Source organism: Haematobia irritans, chromosome 4 (assembly GCF_050003625.1).
Source record: "Haematobia irritans isolate KBUSLIRL chromosome 4, ASM5000362v1, whole genome shotgun sequence".
NCBI lineage: Eukaryota > Metazoa > Arthropoda > Insecta > Diptera > Muscidae > Haematobia > Haematobia irritans.
In genome coordinates, this window is record NC_134400.1 from 89,386,853 (window position 1) to 89,409,511 (window position 22,659).

Sequence of the window (22,659 nt, forward strand, 5' to 3'; positions counted from 1 at the left end):
AAGACAAAATGGCTGAAAGTTTATAAACTCTTGGACCAGGAAAAACCTCGCCAAACGCCAAAAAAAGCTATGAAAAATTCGCATTCGTCCCCTCTGCGCTAAATATCCAAAAATCAGGTACCCTACACTGAAAAAACAGTTAACTTACCAGGTAGAAAAAATTTGGTAATTTTAAACAATTTATATTAAACTTTATAAAATTTTAACCAAACAGTATTACAAACGTTGACATCACGCCGATATCACAAAAATATGTAAATATTTTTCGATAAATTCAAGAAAAATTATTAGACATAATTAATTTTTTTTCACTTGTTAAAGAAAATTTTGTAGCTTGAAGGAAAAAATTGGAGTTTAAAATTGCAAGAATGTCTTTAGTGCTATACGAAGTTGAAGATGGGCTTACTTGTAGTAAAATTTACAAATTTAATGAAATAATAAATTATTTTAAAATCATTATGCTTCATTTGCGTATAATTTTTCCCGTTTTTATACCCTCCACCATAGGATGGGGGTATATTAACTTTAACATTCCGTTTGTAACACATCGAAATATTGCTCTAAAACCCCATAAAGTATATATATTCTGGGTCTTGGTGAAATTCTGAGTCGATCTGAGCATGTCCGTCCGTCCGTCCGTCTGTTGAAATCACGCTAACTTGCGAACGAAACAAGCTATCGACTTGAAACTTGGCACAGGTAGTTGTTATTGATGTAGGTCGGATGGTATTGCAAATGGGCCATATCGGTCCACTTTTACGTATAGTCCCCATATAAACGGACCCCCAAATTTGACTTGTGATTGCTCTAAGAGAAGCAAATTTCATCCGATCCGATTGAAATTTGGCACATCGTGTTAGTATGTGGTCTCTAACAACCATGCAAAAATTGGTCCATATCGGTCCACTTTGACGTATAGCCCCCATATAAAAGGACCCCCAAATTTCGCTTGCGATTGCTCTAAAAGAAGCAAATTTCATCCGATCAGGCTGAAATGTGGTACATGGTGTTGGTATATGGTCTATAAAAACCATGCAACAACCATGCAAAAAGTGGTCCATATCGGTCCACTTTTACGTATAGCCCCCATACAAACGGACCCCCAAATTTGGCTTGCGGAGCCTTTAAAAGAAGCAAATTTCATTCGATCAGGCTGAAATTTGGTACATGGTGTTGGTATATGGTATCTAACAACCGTGCAAAAATTGGTCCATATCGGTCCACTTTTACGTATAGCCCCCATATAAACGGACCCCCAAATTTGGCTTGCGATTGCTCTAAGAGAAGCAAATTTCATCTGATCCGGCTGAAATTTGGTACATGGTGTTAGTATATGGTCTCTAACAACCATGCAAAAATTGGTCCATATCGGTCCACTTTTACGTATAGCCCCCATATAAACGGACCCCCAAATTTGGCTTGCGATTGCTCTAAGAGAAGGAAATTTCATCCGATCCGGCTGAAATTTGGTAAATGGTGTTAGTATATGGTCTCTAACAACCATGCGAAAATTGGTCCATATCGGTCCATAATTATATATAGCCCCCATATAAACCCATCCCCAGATTTGACCTCCTGATACTCCTAGAGGAGCAAAATTCATCCGATCCGGTTGAAATTTGGTACGTGGTGTTAGTATATGGTCTCTAACAGCCATGCAAGAATTGGTCCATATCGGTCCATAATTATATATAGCCCCCATATAAATCGATCCCCAGATTTGTCCTCCGGAGCCTCTTGGAGGAGCAAAATTCATCCGATCCGGCTGAAATTTGGAACATGGTGTTAGAATGTGGTCTCTAACAAACACGCAAGAATTGGTCCATATCGGTCCATAATTATATATAGCCCCCATATAAACCGTTCCCCAGATTTGATCTCCGGACCCTCTTGAAGGAGCAAAATTCATCCGATCCGGTTGACATTTGCAACGTGGTGTTAGTATAAGGCCGCTAATAACCATGCCAAAATTGGTCCATATTGGTCTATAGTTATATATAGCCGATCCCCAATCACACAAAAATTGGTCCATATCGGTTCATAATCATGGTTGCCACTCGAGCCAAAAATAATCTACCAAAATTTTATTTTTATAGAAAATATTGTCAAAATGTTATTTCTATAGAAAATGTTGTCAAAATTTTATTTCTATAGCAAATTTTGTCAAAATTTTATTTCTATAGAAAATTTTTTCCAAATTTTATTTCTATAGAAAATGTTGTCAAAATTTTACTTCTATAGAAAATGTTGTCAAAATTTTACTTCTATACACGCACAGAAAAAACATGTTTGGACATGGTTGCCGCATCCATTTAATGCTTATTTAGAGTATGTAATTGTCGCGAAAACCATGTATTTTGTCTTTGTAAAAATAATTTTCGAGCGGAGAAAAATATATGTTGGCAATAAGCATTTAAATGGTTCTCAAATGCCGCAAACATGTTCTATTATTTAAATGATAGAATTTGAGACCATTATATGGTCAGGAAAATCAAGTATCTGACCATTCAATTTTTTTACTTTTTTGCAGAGAAAAAAGTATTTTTATAGTTTACGTATAGACATGTCTACAACCATTACATGGCCATAAAGACCATGTACATTGTTTTCGTGACCATTTAATTTTTTAATTTTTTGCAGCGACAAGAATTTTATAAAAACATTGAGCAGGTACACACGATTTTCATTTTGCGCGTCAGTCGTGTGTTGATTGTTTCTTGGAATGGACGGAGAATACGGATTTACTGTGTTTTGTGTTAATTTATTTATTCAGAAATGGCACGTGGTTTTATGTGAATACAAAAAAGGAAAGTGTAATTGAAAAAAATGTACCTGGTTCTGCATTTTGATATATGGTATAATTTATTTTTATTTGCAGTTACATGATGTCTGCGTTTGTACATTTGATGGGCACGAAGTAAATATGGAATGATTACTTATTGTTGAAATTGAATCAAACTAGAGTGTGTAAAAATATGTGAAGTTTGCTTGCACGACATTATAAATACAAATAAACAATGAATTAGTTTATAAATAAATAAAAACAAATAAATAAAGTTGATTTTGTGTTTTCTTTTCTCAAGTGGCATCCTTTTTTCGACGACGAAAAAAGTTTTTTCATAAAAATCAAAACATTTTAGGTTGTGACCATGTTCTTTTAACTAGAAGAAAAACATTTTTGACGAATAACATAACATTTTAGATCGTGACCATTGTCTTTTAATGGAAACAAAATTCTTTTTATCAATATAATAACATTTTAGATGAGGACAATTGTATTTTTCTTAGAACCATGTTCACTGAGCCAACATGGTTGCAGGTTAAAATGTTACATGGTCGCCGCAAAAATAGCTGCTATCATAGTATTTTGCTCTTCGAATATGATTGTGGCAATCATGTTTCTTCTCTGCGTGTAGAAAATGTTGTCAAAATTTTATTTCTATAGAAACTTAAATATGTACGTATTTAATCGGTCTTTTTTAGTTTAATATATACCACGTATGGACTATGTGGTATATATTACGGTGTTAGGAAGTTTTAAGATACCTTGCCATCGGCTTCAGTAGAAGTTTCTACGCAATCCATGGTGGAGGGTACATAAGTTTCGGCCTGGCCGAACTTTCCAACACTTAAAAGCCGCAGGAGAATGTCTTAACTTTAATGTACCTGCAAGGACAATGAGACATTTTAATCTGTTAAATTTACACTTTTATCAAAGAAATTGCGCTAATAATGACCCACTGAGACGCATTCGCTTAGATTTTAATAATTTGTATCATCTAATAGATCTCACTGATAATAGATATTCACTAAAACGTAAAATCATCCTTTATCTAAATCAAATTGATACACCTAATTTGCAGTTAAAAATTTTATATATGTTATTTTAAGGATAATTTGCCTTACTTCAAAGATCTACAACTTCAGCAGAGAGACGCACAATTTCAAGATGTGTGTCCTAAATTTAAGGAAAAAATGTTTGAAGCAAGTATTATAAACATTCTTTTAATTAAAATGTCATTATTAAAGAATTTTGTCCTTAACATTGCGTAAATTTCGAATCCTAAAATTTAAGTTACATAATCTTCCATTTTTGTGTATATATCTCCTTTAACTTTCCATGAAATTATCAAGTTTAAAGTAAATCGGAGAATTTTAATTTGAGTAATGCATTTTAACTTTAATTATGTATAACTTTATTTATGAACGACATATTTCGTATTCTAATGTTTATTATTGATTTCTACTATATCTGCTAATGCGTGGCAAAAGAAGCACTACAAAATTGATTGTATGAATTCACGTAAAGGCATGGCTAAACATTTGCGAGTGAATGTGTATCTTTGTGGGAAGTCAATTGATATTTTAACAAAATTCAACATAATTTTTGAAATTTTAGATTAATTTTTCTGTCCCATCAATATACAAACATAACTACACTCAAAAACTAGTTTCCTTTCCTATGGAACAAAATTTCAGACAAAAGCAAAGTTTTCTTTAAAAAGATGTACGCGCAAAGAAAAAATACTTTCCTCCGGAATGAAATTTTAGACAAACGAAATTACAATGTATTTTCTTTGTGGAAACGGCGGAACCCATTTACTTGCACTTTTTAGAAAACACGCTGAAAAAAAAATATTTACGTGATAGTAAATAATAAGCTACCTAAATTTTAGGATATTTTATTTATTTTTTTAGGACACAAATTTTGGAAATTTGCTTCCCACCGTTAAAGTCTTGTGTTTTAGAACTAAGGCAAATTTTCCTTAAAGTAAAGAAACACATATTTGTTTCTTTACTTTAAGGAAACTGAGAACGTGAACCTTAATATTTAAGATAAAAATTTTATAGTTTTTTTTTTGGAAACCATTTTTTACTTTGAAGTATCCGTTATTATTTGGATTTTTAAACTGGCATTCACTTGTACGTGAATAGCCTTATTCATACACCGCTAAATGAGATCTGTATCTTAATTTTAATTTTATTGATCCTAGATTTAAAGCCGGAGAGGTAGCTAAAAATGTCTTTATTGTAAAGAAGAGACATCTTTGGCTCGGAATCCTTAGAGAGGGTCAAAATATTTGGTTCCAAGTAAACATTTTTTAATTGTGGGGAGTGATCTTTTGGTGAAAATAGGGTACCTCGTTTTTTACATTTGCTCGATTTTTTTATACCCACCACCATAGAATGGTGACGGGGGTATAATAAGTTTGTCATTCCGTTTGTAACACATATATATTCTTGATCAGGGAGAAATTCTAAGACGATATAACGATGTCCGTCTGTCTGTCTGGCTGTCTGTCTGTTGTAATCACGCTGCAGTCTTCAATAATGAATGAATCGTGCTGAAAGTTTGCACAAACTCGTCTTTTGTCTGCAGGCAGGTCTAGTTCGAAGATGGGCTATATCGGTCCAGGTTTTGATATAGTCCCCATATAAACTGACCTCCCGATTTGGGATCTTGGGTTTATAGAAATCGTAGTTTTTATCCAAATTTGTCTGAAATTTGAAATCTAGAGGTATTTTATGACCATAAAGAGGTGTGCCGAAAATGGTGAGTATCGGTCCAGGTTTTTGTATAGCCCCCATATAGACCGATCTCCCGATTTTATTTCTTGGCTTATAGAAACCGCAGTTTTTATCCGGAAATTGTTATTTGCCGGAAATTGTAAATATTCTGGTATTTTAGGCTCACAAAAAGGTGTGTCGGACTAATTTTTTATCGGTCCATTTGGTAATGCCTCCATATAGACCGATTTCACTTCTTGAGGGTATAGAAGACGCACTGATCATGAAAATTGCTTGAAACTCAATGTAAAATTTCCAGATTTTACTTCTGGGGTGAAAATCTACAGATTTAAGATTTCAAATAAAGACGTTATTTTACAATTTTCTTGCACACATACAAGAGATGTTAATGGTTCCTCTAAAACTCAAACAAAAATGGTTCTTATAAATCCAGAATCTGATATAGTCTTCATAGGTAAAATCTTTAAATTTTTCTTCGGGAAGTGTACTGCACTGTTAGAAAAATATGTTTTTCATATGTTCCGATATAAACAAAATATGTTTTGGGCACAATTTTTAAACACAATATATTTAAGTGCAAACATGTAATGTTCCTAAACTAATACTAAATGTTTGGGACAAATATGTTAATATGTTATAATATATAATGTTTGGGGCATGAATGTTTTATAAAAATAATATGTGTGAATGTAAACATATATAAATTAACAAATTTGGAATAAACATATATATGTTGTGATATTTTATTCAGAGAGCGACAGAGAGAGAGAGAGTATAGAGAAAGAAATAGAAATGGAAACTGGGAGAGTTGACGAAAGATATCAACATAACATAGCGAGAGAATGAAAAGAGAGCAATTTCTGTGAAACCACTTGTATGTTGTTTCGGAAAACTGTTTTATGATAAGGCCACAAATTTGATATGCTTAAGTCTAAATATTATTTAATTTGAATATTAGAATGAGTATTCGGAGTAAAGGGAATAGACATTCGGAACCAAGAGAATAGACATTTGAAGAAAAAAACAACGTGTTTTCGTCTTGAGAGCAGCATTTTATGTATTTGTGGACATGTGTTTTGTTTATCATTTTGGCATTATGGCACAATTTTTTTCTTGGCCAACAAATGTATGTTTCTGTTAAATAATGTTATGTTTGCATGGGCTCGTGGGCGCTGCAAACTATGCTATATAAATGTAACTTATAAGGATAATTGTCTATTGGTGACTATAACAGCTACGTAGCCCAGTGGTAGTGTGTTGGCTTACAAATTGCATGGTTCCCGGTTCGATTCTCCGTTCAGGCGAAAGGTAAAATTTAAAAAAAATTATAAAATTAAATAATTTCTTCAACATTATTTGTATTACAGAAAAAGGTGCCAAGATCTAAAAATTTCGTGGAAGTGAAAATTATGTGAGGGAATGAGCACAATCTTCTTGGGGAGAAAATTCTTCCAAGCATATAATATTTTTGGGCTCAAAATGCTTCCAAACATATAATATGTTCACATAAAACAAACATAATAATGTTTCGGCAATATCCAATAATATATGTGCTTCCTGCAAAATATGTTTGGAATATATGTTAGAAAAGCGATTTTTTTTGAGGGTGTGGTTGAACTACTCTGCTTGATCTGTCCTCAAACCCCACTGAAATTTCAAAGGAAACCCTAATATTTGATTCATGGTGGTGGGTATTTAAGATTCGGCTCGGCCGAACTTACTGCAGTAACATACTTGTTCTAAAATATTTTCCCTTTGCTTTAAAATAAACAGCATAGTGAAGAAAACTAAGATTCTTTGACTTACTTGAAACTTTCAAAGAATATTAAAGAAGAATGAACAGTTAATATGGGGTACAAAAAGTGGGGTAAGTCCATTAGCGTAGGTAGACAATTTTTCTAGGGGGGGTCTATAGCCCCCCTAGATAAAAATTTATAGACTATAAGTTCAGTCTATACATTTTTTTATAAAGGTTCAATTAATGTTTTATTTCATAAAAATTGATAAAAAATTAGACATCAAAATAACTCGACAATTAATTTCTAATAAAGCAACTAAAAGTAGTTCCACACTTTTCCCAGCAAAAAAAATTGGGAGTTGTTCTAAATGCACAACTTAAAAAGTCCTCACAAAGAAGTTAATTATTTTACCTACACAGGAAGTTTTTTTACTTCATTTTTTTCGTATTTTAATGGGTAATTTTTTGTTTTCTTTTCAAATAGTTTAAAAAAGACTAAAGAAAATGGTACAAACTATTCAAACGTTGCCACCAAATCCATTATAGAAAAATCGATAAGTTTTGAAAACATTCGAAAGAAAACGTTTCAAACAAGCGTTACATTGCATTAAAAATTATAAAAAAAATATTTATTTGGGAAAATATCACAAAATTTTTTAATTCACAATCAAAACACTGAATTCGGATCACACTTTAAGAAGTGATGCAAATACATTGCAACGGCTGTTGAAACGGTGGACATACGTCCTATGACAAGTTCATATTACATTCATCGTTTCTCCGCCAATTTTGCACCAGTTCCGGGCCCAAAAAGAACAAATTCCCTTCCTTTTTGGCGACGTTTTTTGCTGCATTATTAAGATATTACTTTATAAAAGAATAGTTTTAAGAACAATTACTATTTTTATACCCTCCACCATAGAATGTAGAATGTATATTAACTTTGTCATTCCGTTTGTAACACATCGAAATATTGCTCTAAGACCCCATAAAGTATATATATTCTGGGTCGTGGTGAAATTCTGAGTCGATCTGAGCATGTCCGTCCGTCCGTCTGTTGAAGTCACGCTAACTTCCGAACGAAACAAGCTATCGACTTGAAACTTGGCACAAGTAGTTGTTATTGATGTAGGTCGGATGGTATTGCAAATGGGCCATATCGGTCCACTTTTACGTATAGCCCCCATATAAACGGACCCTCAAATTTGGCTTGCGAATCCTCTAAGAGAAGCAAATTTCATCCGATCCGGTTGAAATTTGGTACATGGTGTTAGTATATGGTCTCTAGCAACCATGCAAAAATTGGTCCACATCGGTCCACTTTTACGTATAGCCCCCATATAAACGGACCCCCAAATTTGGCTTGCGAATCCTCTAAGAGAAGAAAATTTATTCCTATCCGGCTGAAATTTGGTACATGGTGTTAGTATATGGTCTCTAACAACCATGCACAAATTGGTCCACATCGGTCCATAATTATATATAGCCCCCATATAAACCGATCCCCCGATTTGGCTTGCGCACCTCTAAGAGAAGCAAATTTCATCCTATCCGGCTGAAATTTGGTACACGGTGTTAATATATGGTCTCTAATGACCATGCAAAAATTGGTCCACATCGATCCGTAATTATATATAGCCCCCATATAAACCGATCACCAGATTTGACCTCCGGAGCCTCGTGGAAGACCAAAATTCATCTGATTCAGTTGAAATTTAGTACGTGGTGTTAATATATGTCCTCAAACACCCATGCAAAATTTGGTCGAAATCGGTCCATAATTATATAAAGGCCCCATATAAACCAATCCCCAGATTTGACCTCCGGAGCCTCTTGGAAGAGCAAAATTCATCCGATTCGGTTGAAATTTGGTACCTGAAGTTATTATATGGTATCCAACAACAATGCAGGAATTGGTTCATAACAGTCCATAATTATATATAGCCGCCATATAAACCGATCCCCAGATTTGACCTCCGGTGCCTTTTGGAGAAGCAAAATTCATCCGATCTGGTTGAAATTTGGTACGTGGTGGTAGTATATGATATTTAACAACTATGCCAAAAGTGGTCCATATCAGTCCATAATCATATATAGCCCCTATATAAACCGATCCCGAGATTTGGTTTTGGAGCCTCTTGGAGGAGCAAATTTCATACGAGTCAGTTGAAATTTGGTAGATTGGCCGTTAACAACCATGCCTAACTAGGTCCATATCGGTCTATAGTTATATATAGTCATCAGATAAATCGATCCCCAATCACACAAAAATTGGTCCATATCAAGTTCATAATTGTATATAGCCCCCATATAAGCGACCCCCATATTTCAATACTGACTCTCCACGTATTGTCTAATAAAGGGTGATTTGTTAAGAGCTTGATAACTTTTTTTTTTAAAAAAACGCATAAAATTTGCAAAATCTCATCGGTTCTTTATTTGAAACGTTAGATTGGTCCATGACATTTACTTTTTGAAGATAATTTCATTTAAATGTTGACCGCGGCTGCGTCTTAGGTGGTCCATTCGGAAAGTCCAATTTTGGGCAACTTTTTCGAGCATTTCGGCCGGAATAGCCCGAATTTCTTCGGAAATGTTGTCTTCCAAAGCTGGAATAGTTGCTGGCTTATTTCTGTAGACTTTAGACTTGACGTAGCCCCACAAAAAATAGTCTAAAGGCGTCAAATCGCATGATCTTGGTGGCCAACTTACCGGTCCATTTCTTGAGATGAATTGTTCTCCGAAGTTTTCCCTCAAAATGGCCATAGAATCGCGAGCTGTGTGGCATGTAGCGCCATCTTGTTGAAACCACATGTCAACCAAGTTCAGTTCTTCCATTTTTGGCAACAAAAAGTTTGTTAGCATCGAACGATAGCGATCGCCATTCACCGTAACGTTGCGTCCAACAGCATCTTTGAAAAAATACGGTCCAATGATTCCACCAGCGTACAAACCACACCAAACAGTGCATTTTTCGGGATGCATGGGCAGTTCTTGAACGGCTTCTGGTTGCTCTTCACTCCAAATGCGGCAATTTTGCTTATTTACGTAGCCATTCAACCAGAAATGAGCCTCATCGCTGAACAAAATTTGTCGATAAAAAAGCGGATTTTCTGCCAACTTTTCTAGGGCCCATTCACTGAAAATTCGACGTTGTGGCTCGTTAGTAAGTCTATTCATGATGTAATGTCAAAGCATACTGAGCATCTTTCTCTTTGACACCATGTCTGAAATCCCACGTGATCTGTCAAATACTAATGCATGAAAATCCTAACCTCAAAAGAATCACCCTTTACATACCACGTATGGACTAACTCACAATTTAGAAAACTACACACAAAGAAAATTTCATTAAAATTGAGCTAACGAAAATTTTTCATTGATATAACGAAACATTTTCATTAAGACAATGAAAATTTTCGTTAATAGTACGAAACGTTTCGTTGACTAACAGAAAATTCGTTATATCAATGAATTTGTTTCATTGGCTCAATTTTAATGACACATTTCATTAATATAACGAAACTTTTTCTACCAGTGTATGTTAAGAAGTTTTCAGATACCACAACCCAAGTAATTCGATTGTCGATGACAGTCTTTCGTAGAAGTTTCTACGCAATCCATGGTGGAGGGTACATAAGATTCGGCCTGACCGAACTTACGGCTGTATATACTTGTTTTTAATTAAATTGACTAAACCAGACTAAACAAAATAAAAAGGAGCGTTAGTTATTAAACTAAATCATAAGTTCAACCACAGCTTTATTTCATAAATATCAGACTTCAAACATTGTCATCGGCAACTGCTACCACAACCCAAGTAATGCGATTGTGCATGAATGTTTTAGCGGAAATTTGTGCGGTTGTATATACTTGTTTAAATTTTTTTAAAAATGGAAAATCGTAAATAAGTTTTCAAATGCTGTGGGGTGCTGACATTTTTCTGGGGGGTCTGAGCCCCCTCCCCAGAGGCCTTCCTACGCTTTTGGCTAAGTCCCTCATCCAATTGTTTTACTACTACGAAATTACTATTCCTTAGAGTGTTTTATACACATTAAAATTGGGAAAATCCAAATTTATTGCGAAAATCAGTGGATTTTTACAAATCACCTCAAAAGAGTTTCTTGTGAAGTGAAAATTATGTCCATCTCTGGAAAAGCAGTTTTGGATGTACATTAAAGGTTATGACATAGGAAGATCTTCCAATTTTCTTTGTTGGAACATAAATAAAATATTCACAATAAAAACCAATTCATTTTAGCATAACCAAAATGGTGGACTGTTTTTTTTCTGTGTACTAACATTATATAAAATTGTCTTAGAAATCGAAATTAACTCTACTTACCGTTGTACATTTGGTTGTTTAATCCAATGTTGAAGAGCCAACGTTGTTTTGCAAAAAAAAAAATTGAAATTTATGAAAATATCCAAAACCAGAGGTCACATTGAGATGACCTCGGAACGACGTAGAAATTTTGAAAACTAATCGCAAAGAAGCTCGTAAGCTTGAGAAGCACTTTTGTTTAGTGAAGACATATATACATTTAGGTAAAATATTTTTTCTTTTGTGTATTTACTTGGAAATTTTCTCATTAAAATCTTCTTTCACTCCATCATTGGCGAATTTTTCTTATTGGCTTGTGTTTGCCCATTCCTTTTTATGGATTTGCCATTGTCTCACAATGCACTTCTATTTTTGCAGTCTTTGCTGCACTCATAACTTCGCGCACACACTCACACACATACACGCGCACACTTCTTAGAAAACTCCGTTTATTGCTTTGTTTTATCGATTAACAATTGTAATTGTGTTAATTATTTTTATTTGTTTTTATTTTCTTATTAGCTTCTTTCCCTTCTTTTCGTTTTTGTTTTTGCAATTTTTGAAGAGCAACACTCGCGCTTTCTTTCATTCGGGGTTTGTTTGTTTATTTTGATGCTATCCCAACTGGGAGAATGTAAACAAATGTGCAATGTAATTAATACCGTGTGTGGGTAATAGCAGGGTGAGACACAATACTAGCGAGGGTAACTGAAACACGGCGGTTGTTTTTTGTGTTTCTTGGGCTTCAATAGAATGGAATTACACACACACACATGTACACTCGTGGTCACTTGCTCTCTATGGAGCAGGAAGAAATCAATTGAGAATTTTGTTTTTAATTGTGAATGTTGATTGAATGTGAATTTTGAAAATAAAACGTTCGGCCGCTGGCAAATACAAATGCTGCGGTGCAAAAGTTCCATACAAACAAAACGAAACTTTTCACCCTCGAAGGATACACAACAACTGTTCGCGCCGTGGATAAGCTAACGAAAACCAACCCCCGTTTCAATGCCACTCATGCCGTTGCTTCCATTGTTGTTGCTCAACCAACAACAGCATGTTGCGATAAGTGGTTGTTGTTGTATTGGGACAATACCGTACGCGAACTTCCATGAGTTGAGTTGCGAATGTGTGTTGAGTTGATTGTGTGCTCTTTTGTTTTGTTCTCATTTCTTTGATTGGTATGATGCTTCCGGTGCGTGTGTGAGTTGGGCATGGTCTGATATGCGTTGTATTGGAACAACTGCATGTCGAACCATTAGCCAACATGATGCATTCGCATGGAAATATGGTTGCGTGGATGAACCAAGCTATGGAATGTTCGATGACAACGGCAAAACATGTATTGTACGACATCAGGCATACACATGCAGTGGTGCCAACTGTTTTGGGCTGAAAATCGTCAATTTTTAAAATATTTTTCGTCAAAATCGTCAATTTGTCCCAAAAAATTCGTCAAAAAATCGTCACCCATAAAATAACTGAAAAAGGAACAAATTAAAAGTTTTATTAAAAAAACATTAATAATTCCGTTTAACCCTCTAATTAAGTCATCTAGTTTCCAGTTTTTTAAACGAAGATTAATTAAATTAAATTTTTAATTAATTAAAAGTAATATTTCTGATTGTGACTACATGTACTACATTGTTTAACAAAATTTTCTTGACAGAAAAATGTCCTATTCTCCAAGCGAATTTAAATCCTTATTACTGGCTCGTGTATAATTTTTATTATTTCTATTACCGGCAATGAATAAAGTGAATTTAACTAAACCAAGACAAAAGAATACCTTGAAATGTTTAAGTTTCAAAGGAATTCCGCAATTTAGGTTTATTTATATTGATTGCTTTGAAATTTCTTTCTACATTGGAGACGGTTGGGAGCAAGCTACATATAAATTTTATATTTTGAGATTAAAAAAGCTTGTTTACATTACACCTTATGAAATACGTCAACTTATAACTACATCACTTTGAAAAATCGTCAAATCCTCATAAAAAACTTTAAAAAGAAACAGTTGTGTCGAGCATTTTGAAAAATCGTCAACTCATAACTACGTTATTTAAAATCGTCGTCAAATCGTCAAAGGCAAAATTTACCATCAAAAATCGTCAAATTGACGAAAAATCGTCAGAGTTGGCACCGCTGTACACATGGGCGTTTTAGTATGACCACTTCAGTCATGTAGGGATGTCATATGGGGACTCTAATTTATCAAACAAATGAAACTCAAATCTGGGGAGATTAAATGCCAAAAAGCTATTTTTCAGCTCATATACTAAACAAAAATTCAAAAAGCTTTTACAGTCGACTTATAGACTTTTGATTGTATCCACAACTTGATTCACTTTTTAAATGTTATTCACATTGGCAAAATCGACTCTTAATGTAAAAGACGAAAGGCACTCTAAATTAGATTTAGCTATGCAATTTGATGGCATTCAAGAATGGGTTTGGAAAAACTTTGTTTATTAGTTGGTAAACATTTCCGCAATGCATAGCTGTTAGTATCTCGGTAAAGAGCAATGGTATGAGAAACAAAATATATATTCACATTTAAATTCTGTAGGGCTCTAATAATAGCCCCTTATGGGTTTCCAGCCATGTATAAAGCAATAACACTATATTTCTGAATGTAATAGATCAAACTGCTTTTATAAGCTTGTAAACAATAAAATAAGCTCTCACTGTTTAGAAATGAAGTTGGTTGCAGTACATAACAGCCACTGTGTATATATAACAGAAGCGATTTGTTAGGGTGGATCAATGAGTACATATATTTAGCTTAAAATTAGAGAACTCCGCTTGTGTATCGTAGTCCGAATCAAAGATTATAGAGGAGATCGAACCATTTACCTGATTAGTTTAATACTCGAACCAAAAAAGTGGGTAACAATAATGGTGCATTGTAGAAAACATCATTAGGTTAGGTTAGGTGGCAGCCCGATGTATCAGGCTCACTTGGACTATTCAGTCCATTGTGATACCACATTGGTGAATTTCTCTCTTATCACTGAGTGCTGCCCGATTCCATGTTAAGCTCAATGACAAGGGACCTCCTTTTTATAGCCGAGTCCGAACGGCGTTCCACATTACAGTGAAACCACTTAGAGAAGCTTTGAAACTCTCAGAAATGTCACCAGCATTACTGAGGTGGGATAATCCACCGCTGAATAACTTTTTTGGTGTTCGGTCGAAGCAGGAAACATCATTAAGGGATAATTTTTAGAAATATAAAAAAAAAACAAAATAATAAATAAACAATATAAGAAAAAGAGAAAAAAGAGGAAATATATAATAAAATAAAATAAAACAAGTACACTAAAAAAAAGTGAACTCTCTATTTCACTAAAGCCAATTTAACTTTATTTTAGTTCATGGAATTGTTATGTTTGGAGAAAGTTTCCTTTATTCTAATAATTTTTTGTGTACGTTACACGCAAAAAAATAATTCTTTCCTCCCAAACGAAATTTTAGACAAACAAAGTTCGTTTCTCATTTGCTTTTCGCTGTAAGGAAGTGTATTTGGAAGAAAAGTATATACTTTTTGTGATAAGCGTTTATTCTTTTCCAGGATGTAAAAACAATTTCATAAAGACAAACTAAAAAAAACATTGTTTTCTTGCTAATTGCAGTTTCCCTCACATCTTTCTCACATCCACGAGGTTTTTTTTAGTTCTTAACACCTTTTCCTGTAATACCAAAAATGTAGAAGAAATTATACGATTTTATAAATTTTTAACATTTTTTTACCTTTCGCCTGGACGGAGAATCGAACCACGGACCATGCACTTTGTAAGCCAACACACTAACCACTGAGCTATGTACCTGTTATGGTCATCAATAGATAAATATCCATATAAGTTATATTTATATAGCATAGCTCGCGGCGCCCACGAACCGAATAAACAAAGTTTATTTAACAGAAACAAACATTTAGTTTGGCACCGTTTTTTTTACATATATTCCAGATATGGTCGAAGGATCCCGAAAAAAATGTTCAACATTACATTCTACTATATTAAATTTTTACTATGAACTGTAAAATGAGTCTTATTAAAGACCTAAAGTCAGAAAAGAACAGTGTTTGATATAAACGAAATGGACTGTGTTGTTGGTTCAATAATAACTTTTTTTATTGAAATAATAAAAACGAACTTTTTTGGTGATAAAAGTGTATACTTTTCGAAGCAATTCAAAAAACTCTAACAAAAGAAAAACGTTTTCGGTACACGTTTTTTTTTTTCTTTGCGTGCACTAAAGACATTCTTGCAATTTTGAACTCCAAGTTTTTCCTTCAAACTACAAAATTTTCTTTAACAAGTGAAAAAACTTAGTTATGTCTAATAAATTTTCTTGAATTTGTCGAAAAATATTTACTTATTTTTACGACATCGGCGTGATGCCAACGTTTGTAATACTGTTTAGTTAAAATTTTCTACATATATTCAAAATTTTCTAAAATTAACAGAAAGTTTTCTCCCTGGTGGGTTCACTGTTTTTTCAGTGTATATACAGCACTAAGTTCGGCCGGGCCGAATCTTAAATACCCACCACCATGAACCAAATATTAGGGTTTCCTTTGAAATTTCAGGAGGGCTTGAGGACTTGAGGACACTTCCCGAAGATAAATTTAAAGATTTCACATATGAGGACTATATCAGATTCTGGATTTATAAGAACCATTTTTGTTTGAGTTTTAGAGGAATCATTAACATCTCTTGTAAGTGTGCAAGAAAATTATAAAATAACGTCTTGATTTGAAATCTTAAATCTGTAGAAGTAAAATCTGGAAATTTTACATTGAGTTTCAAGCAATTTTCATGATCAGTGCGCCTTCTACACCCTCAAGAAGTGAAGTCGGTCTATATGGAGGCATTACCAAATGGACAGATAAGAACTTAATCCGATACACGTTTTTGTGAGCCTAAAATACCTGAATATTTACAATTTCAGGCAAATCAGATAAAAACTACGGTTTCTAGAAGCCCAAGGAGTTAAATCGGAAGATCGTTCTTATGGGGGCTATACTAAAATATGGACCGATACTCACCGTTTTCGACACACCTCTTTATGGCCCGAAAATACCTCTAGATTTCCAATTTCAGGCAAGTAGGATAAAAACTTCGGATTCTAGAAGCCCAATAAGTAAAATCGGGAAATCGGTCTATATGGGGGCTATACCAAAACATGCACCGATACTCACCATTTGTGGCACACCTCTTTATTGTCCTAAAATACCTCTAGATTTCCAAATTCAGACAAATTGGATAAAAACTACGGTTTGTATAAGCCCAAGACCCCAAATCGGGAGGTCGTTTTATATGGGGACCATACCATACCACCTCTAGATTTCCAATTTCAGGTAAATTGAATAAAAACTGCGGTTTCTATAAGCCCAAGAAGTAAAATCGGGAGATCGGTCTATATGGGGGCTATAATAAACATGGACCGATACTCACCATTTTTGGCACACCTCTTTAAGGTCATAAAATACCTCTACATTTCAAATTTCAGGCAAATTGGATAAAAACTACGATTTCTATAAGCCCAAGACCCCGAATCGGGAGGTCGGTTTATATGGGGACTATATCAAAGCCTGGACCGATATAGCCCATCTTCGAACTTGACCTGCCTGCAGACAAAAAGAGTTTGTGCAAAATTTCAGCACGATTGCTTCATTATTGAAGACTGTAGCGTGATTACAACAGACAGACGGACATCGTTATATCGTCTTAGAATTTCTCCCTGATCAAGAATATATATACTTTATATAGTCGGAAATCAATATTTCGATGTGTTACAAACGGCAAACAAACAAACTTTATACCCCATTACCATTCTATGGTGGTGGGTATAAAAATAATAATAATAATATATATTAAAAATTAAACTTAAGAATATTGAGCAAAAACAAAAAAAAAATTAAAGAACTGTTTAGTCTAACAAAGCAAAGTATGATTGCAAAGCATTTTTAAAGATTGTGCAAGTTGATATATTTCTCATATTAGATGGTAAATTACTCCACATACGAATGCTATGAATGGAAAATGGTCGCTCGGACACCAAATATCGTGTTCTGACAGGTATGATACTGTTAAAACGGGCTGAATGCGTAAATGTCAACTATTCGTCCGTATGTAAGAACAGTAGGGAACGAAAATCGAGAAAATTACTGAAAGTCATACCATAACATACAACTCCTTGGCGTACTCAGAAATGCTACTAAACCGATCGATACCACACACAAACTTAGCAATGTCATTAGAAAGAACCGTCAATCTCCTAGCATGAATAGAATCACAATTCGGGTAAAGCTCACAGCAATAAATAATCCTTGATACTAAGTATGATTTTGCAATCAACAGTCTTATATCCGTTTGAATAAAAGGCTGCAACTTCCACAAAGAACGCAACATGCCGGGTACGGTTGCTATAGTCGTATCGATGTGTCTGTTCCACGATAGTCCGCTATCAAATACAACTCCTAAATTCCTTGCATTAATTGTATATTCGATAGTACTCCCATTGATGAATAGGCTGGGTAAATCACGTAAGTCCATTTGGCGCATGGAAATTACCATACATTTTGTTTTGGAGGGATTTAGCAGTAGCCCATTGCGTGAAACCTATGAGTCAATCTCTTGTAAATTGTCATTTATGGCGTTTATACATATGTCAGTTCCTCTGGAATCACAAGTAAATATCAGCTGTATATCATCGGCGTTGATGTGGATATTGCAATCCCGGACAACATTTACTACATCATTTATGTATAAACAGAAGAGTAAGGGCCCCATGACAGACCCCTGTGGCACCCCCGCCCTCTTTAGACTCAAAAAGTGGGAGTAATTCCACTTCACATATAAAGGGTGATACGGTCAAAATTTGGTCAAGGGAAAACGCGTGTAAATCGGTGAAATCGTTTATTTAAAAAATCAAATTAAATTTCTTTTTCAAGTTCAATTAGTATAAAATTCATGAAAAATATTCAGTTAGGCTTTCGCTTTTCCAAATCCGAATTGCCGGGCCTCACGCTTGACACCTGCCATCAGATTTTGTACAGCCACCTTGTCCACCTTCTTCGCCTCAGAAAGCCAGTTTGCCTTGAACTGCTGCTCGTCCTTAGCAGTTTTTTTGGTCCTCTTTAGGTTCCGCTTGACAATAGCCCAGTATTTCTCAATTGGGCGGAGCTCTGTTGGGAGTGTTCTTGTCCTTGGGAACCACCTGCACGTTGTTGGCCACTCCATGGCCTTTTTACCGTAATGGCAAGATGCCAAATCCGGCCAAAACAGTACGGGACAACCGTGTTTCTTCAGGAAAGGCAGCAGACGTTTATTCAAACACTCTTTCACGTAAATTTCTTGGTTGACAGTCCCGGAAGCTATGAAAATGCTGCTTTTCAAGCCACAGGTACAGATGGCTTGCCAAACCAGATATTTTTTTGCGAACTTTGACAGTTTTATGTGCTGGAAAATATCTGCTACCTTTCCCCTTCCTTTTGCCGTATAAAACTCCTGTCCCGGAAGCTGCTTGTAGTTGGCTTTGACGTAGGTTTCGTCGTCAATTACCACGCAGTCAAACTTCGTCAGCATCGTCGTGTACAGCCTCCGGGATCGCGCTTTGGCCGTCGTATTTTGTTTATCATCGCGATTTGGAGTCACTACCTTCTTATAAGTCGATAGTCCGGCTCGTTTTTTGGGTCGATGCACGGTTGTAGACGATAGACCCAGCTTATTTGCGGTATCTCGGAGAGAGAGGTTAGGGTTTCGTTTGAAACTACCGGCAACTCTCTTTGTCGTCTCAGCGGCTTCCGGTTTTCGATTTCCCCCCGATCCAGACTTCCTGGCTGTCGACAAACGTTCCCCAAACACTTTAATTACATTTGTAACGGTTGATTTGGCAACTTTTAGCGATTTTGCCAGCTTTGCGTGCGAGTAGCTCGGATTTTCGCGATGCGCGAGCAAAATTTTGATACGCTGCTCTTCTTGCTTGGACGGCATTTTGACAACTGAAGAGTGAATTCGAAAATCAAAATAGGAGCAACATTCTACACACACACACCTTTAAAATGAGGGGTGTTCAGGTTTTTTAAATGCAAAATTGAAAGAAATACTCCAACTTTATATTGACCAAATTTTGACCGTATCACCCTTTACTGTCTGCAATCTTTCACTAAGATATGATCGAATTAGAGATTTAGCGGTCTGTTCAAATCCAAAGTAGCGAGGTAGCTTATTTATCAAAATTGAATGACTCACAGAGTCAAAAGCTTTGGAGTGGTATAATAGTAACAGAAAGCTAATATGATTTTGGTCAAAAGTTGTCCTGATTTCTTCAGCGACATATACCAGATTGCCGGTCTGTAATAAGTCTGTTGATGGTAATGAAATCAATAATCTGACGATGCATTATGTCCTCAAAAGCTTTCGACAGAAAAGGCAATAAACTTATTGGCCTATACTCACCATTGGATTCAGGTATCTTCCACCTACTAGGAAAAACGGACGTTGTCAGGATGTGGTTGAAGATGTGAATTATGTATGGAAGTATGGGAGGCAGTAGTAGTTTTAAAAATCTTGGATCTACCCCATCCATTCCAGCTGCAGATGATTTCACGCTCATTAAAGATTTCAGTGTGTCAGATTCGGAAACGCATGCAAAGGAGAAATTGTTTGAAAAATAGGGAGAATCAGAATTGTTTTCGCCTCCTTTACCAACCTGCCAACCTCGCGTCGTAGACTTTTAAACTCGTTCCACAAAGCAGAAGTTTTAAACCGTTTCCATCGTCTATATAGTTGGTCCCTTCTCGCAATCTGTGCCTTTATAGATTCGTTAAACCAGGGCGTCTGGTTGTTTTTAATAAACTTGCTAAACTTTAGTTTGTTTAAATTAATTTGAAAAACTTGGTATATGTCAAGAAGATTTTTGGGTGTTGTTTATAACTACAACAAGACTCATGAAACTGGTGTAGTTAAAAATTAAAAAAAAAAACAGTGATATTTAAACATTTGCTACTGTGTAACATATATAAAGAATTGCCATTCGAAAATTAGGCCCCGATGTACTACAAGTATTAACTTCTTAACCCTTTTCGATCGGACAAATTCTATTTTCTGATACAGAGATGGTCACTATCAGGTTTGCGACTGTCGCAAAGTTGTAAACGTCGTAAACATCAGCGTCGTAAATGTAGAAAAAGGTAACAAACGTCTCAAATTCAAAATATGTACTTCAGTCGCGTTGGCCGGGCAGCGAATTCGATGATATCCAAGATGGAGTTTCAAAGAAGTTTCAGTTCGCAGGAATGTTCATTAAATTATAAACGGATTTAAAAAAAGTAGGAGACTTATTTCAGAAGAATACTTTACGCCAAAATTACTATATCCTACTAGATGGTGCAGTAAACGTACTCACGCACACTCACGACGTAAAAATCTTACTCACGCACGATATTGTTTGGTAGGACTCACGCACACTCACGAAAAGAAAATTTGTACTCACGCACGAAAATTTCGTGACTCACGAAAAATATCGTGACTGACTCACGAAAAATGTCGTGACTCGCGATTAATTTTATGAGTAATTTAAATTAGCGACCTGTCTGAAAACATGAGCATGATGAAAATCTAGAGCGTTATTAAACTCTTAACATCCCAGGTGTCACTAAAATTGTAAATGAATTCAACTCGTAAGCTTTTTATGTCCATGGGCGGGATTATTTTCGTGAGTGTATTTTCCGAAATTCGTTACTCAGGCACACTCACGAAGAAATTATTTCCGTGACTCACGCACGACATTTGGTTTGTTATTCACGCCATTGCCATCAGCGTGACTCCCGATTCACGATAATTTCGTGTCACGTGCACACCTCTAGTCTGAAAACATGAGCATTATTAAAATCGAGAGCGTTATTACACTCTTAACATCCCAGATGTCACTAAAATTGTAAGTGAATTTAACTCTTAAGCGTTTTATGTGGGTGAGCGGGATTAACATATTTTCGTGAGCGTAAATCTTTACTCACGCACACTCACGAAGATAATAGTTTCGTGACTCACGCTCACGCACGACATTTTGGTTTGTCTTATTCAAATCTTCAGATTTTAAAATGCAAATTAAGGCGTTATTTCACCAATTTCTTGCACACTTACAAGAGATGTTTATGATTCCTCTAAAACTCAAACAAAAATGGTTTATAAATGCAGAATCTGATCTAGTCCTCATTGGTAGAATTTTTTTAAATGTATCTTCGGGAAGCGTACTGGTGGAACTGATCTGCTTGGGAGAATATTATCAAGTAACCCGCTACGTCGAAGAACTTTCAAAGGAATATATTATATTTGATTCATGGTGGTGGGTATTTAAGATTCGGCCCGGCCCGGCTGTATATACCTGATTCTTAAATGACAAGTGACGTATTACATGACTCAGGTGCTCTCTGGTCACGGATATTTTCGAAAGTATCAGTATTGTATGGGGAAATGCAGCTCAGAGAACTGTATTTATAAAGAGGAAAAGGTCGCGGATGATGCCGAACATACATCCTTTAGATGTAGCTGGTGGGCAGGACGACGGACAGCGTTAGAAGATGAAATTGGACATATCTCTCCGAGAAATATAATACAGAGGATGATACAGAGTGAGAAGAACTGGGCTACCATTGCAATTTGTAGAACAAGTTCTCCGCTGGAAAAAGGTTGACATTGACAATACGACATGAGTAATTTAAGATTGAATGTGGATGCAGACTAGAAGGAGATGGCCACGGATCACGTGGGGCCCACCACGAAGCAATGCGAAAGCGGTTCCGACGTGGTAATCATACCCCGTGGATAGAGGGATGGGTTTTTAGTCGGTAATCAATTAAGAGGGTGTCTGGTACACGAGTGGACACACTGTCAGATGCATAGAGCATTTTCCTACCCTTACCCGATAAAAAAATAACATATTCATCAATAATATGAACTGTTTAATTAAAAAAAAAATATACATTAACGAAATGTTTCGTTGTACTTATGAAATTATTGTGTTGGCTCAATTTTAATGAAAAATATCGTTAGTA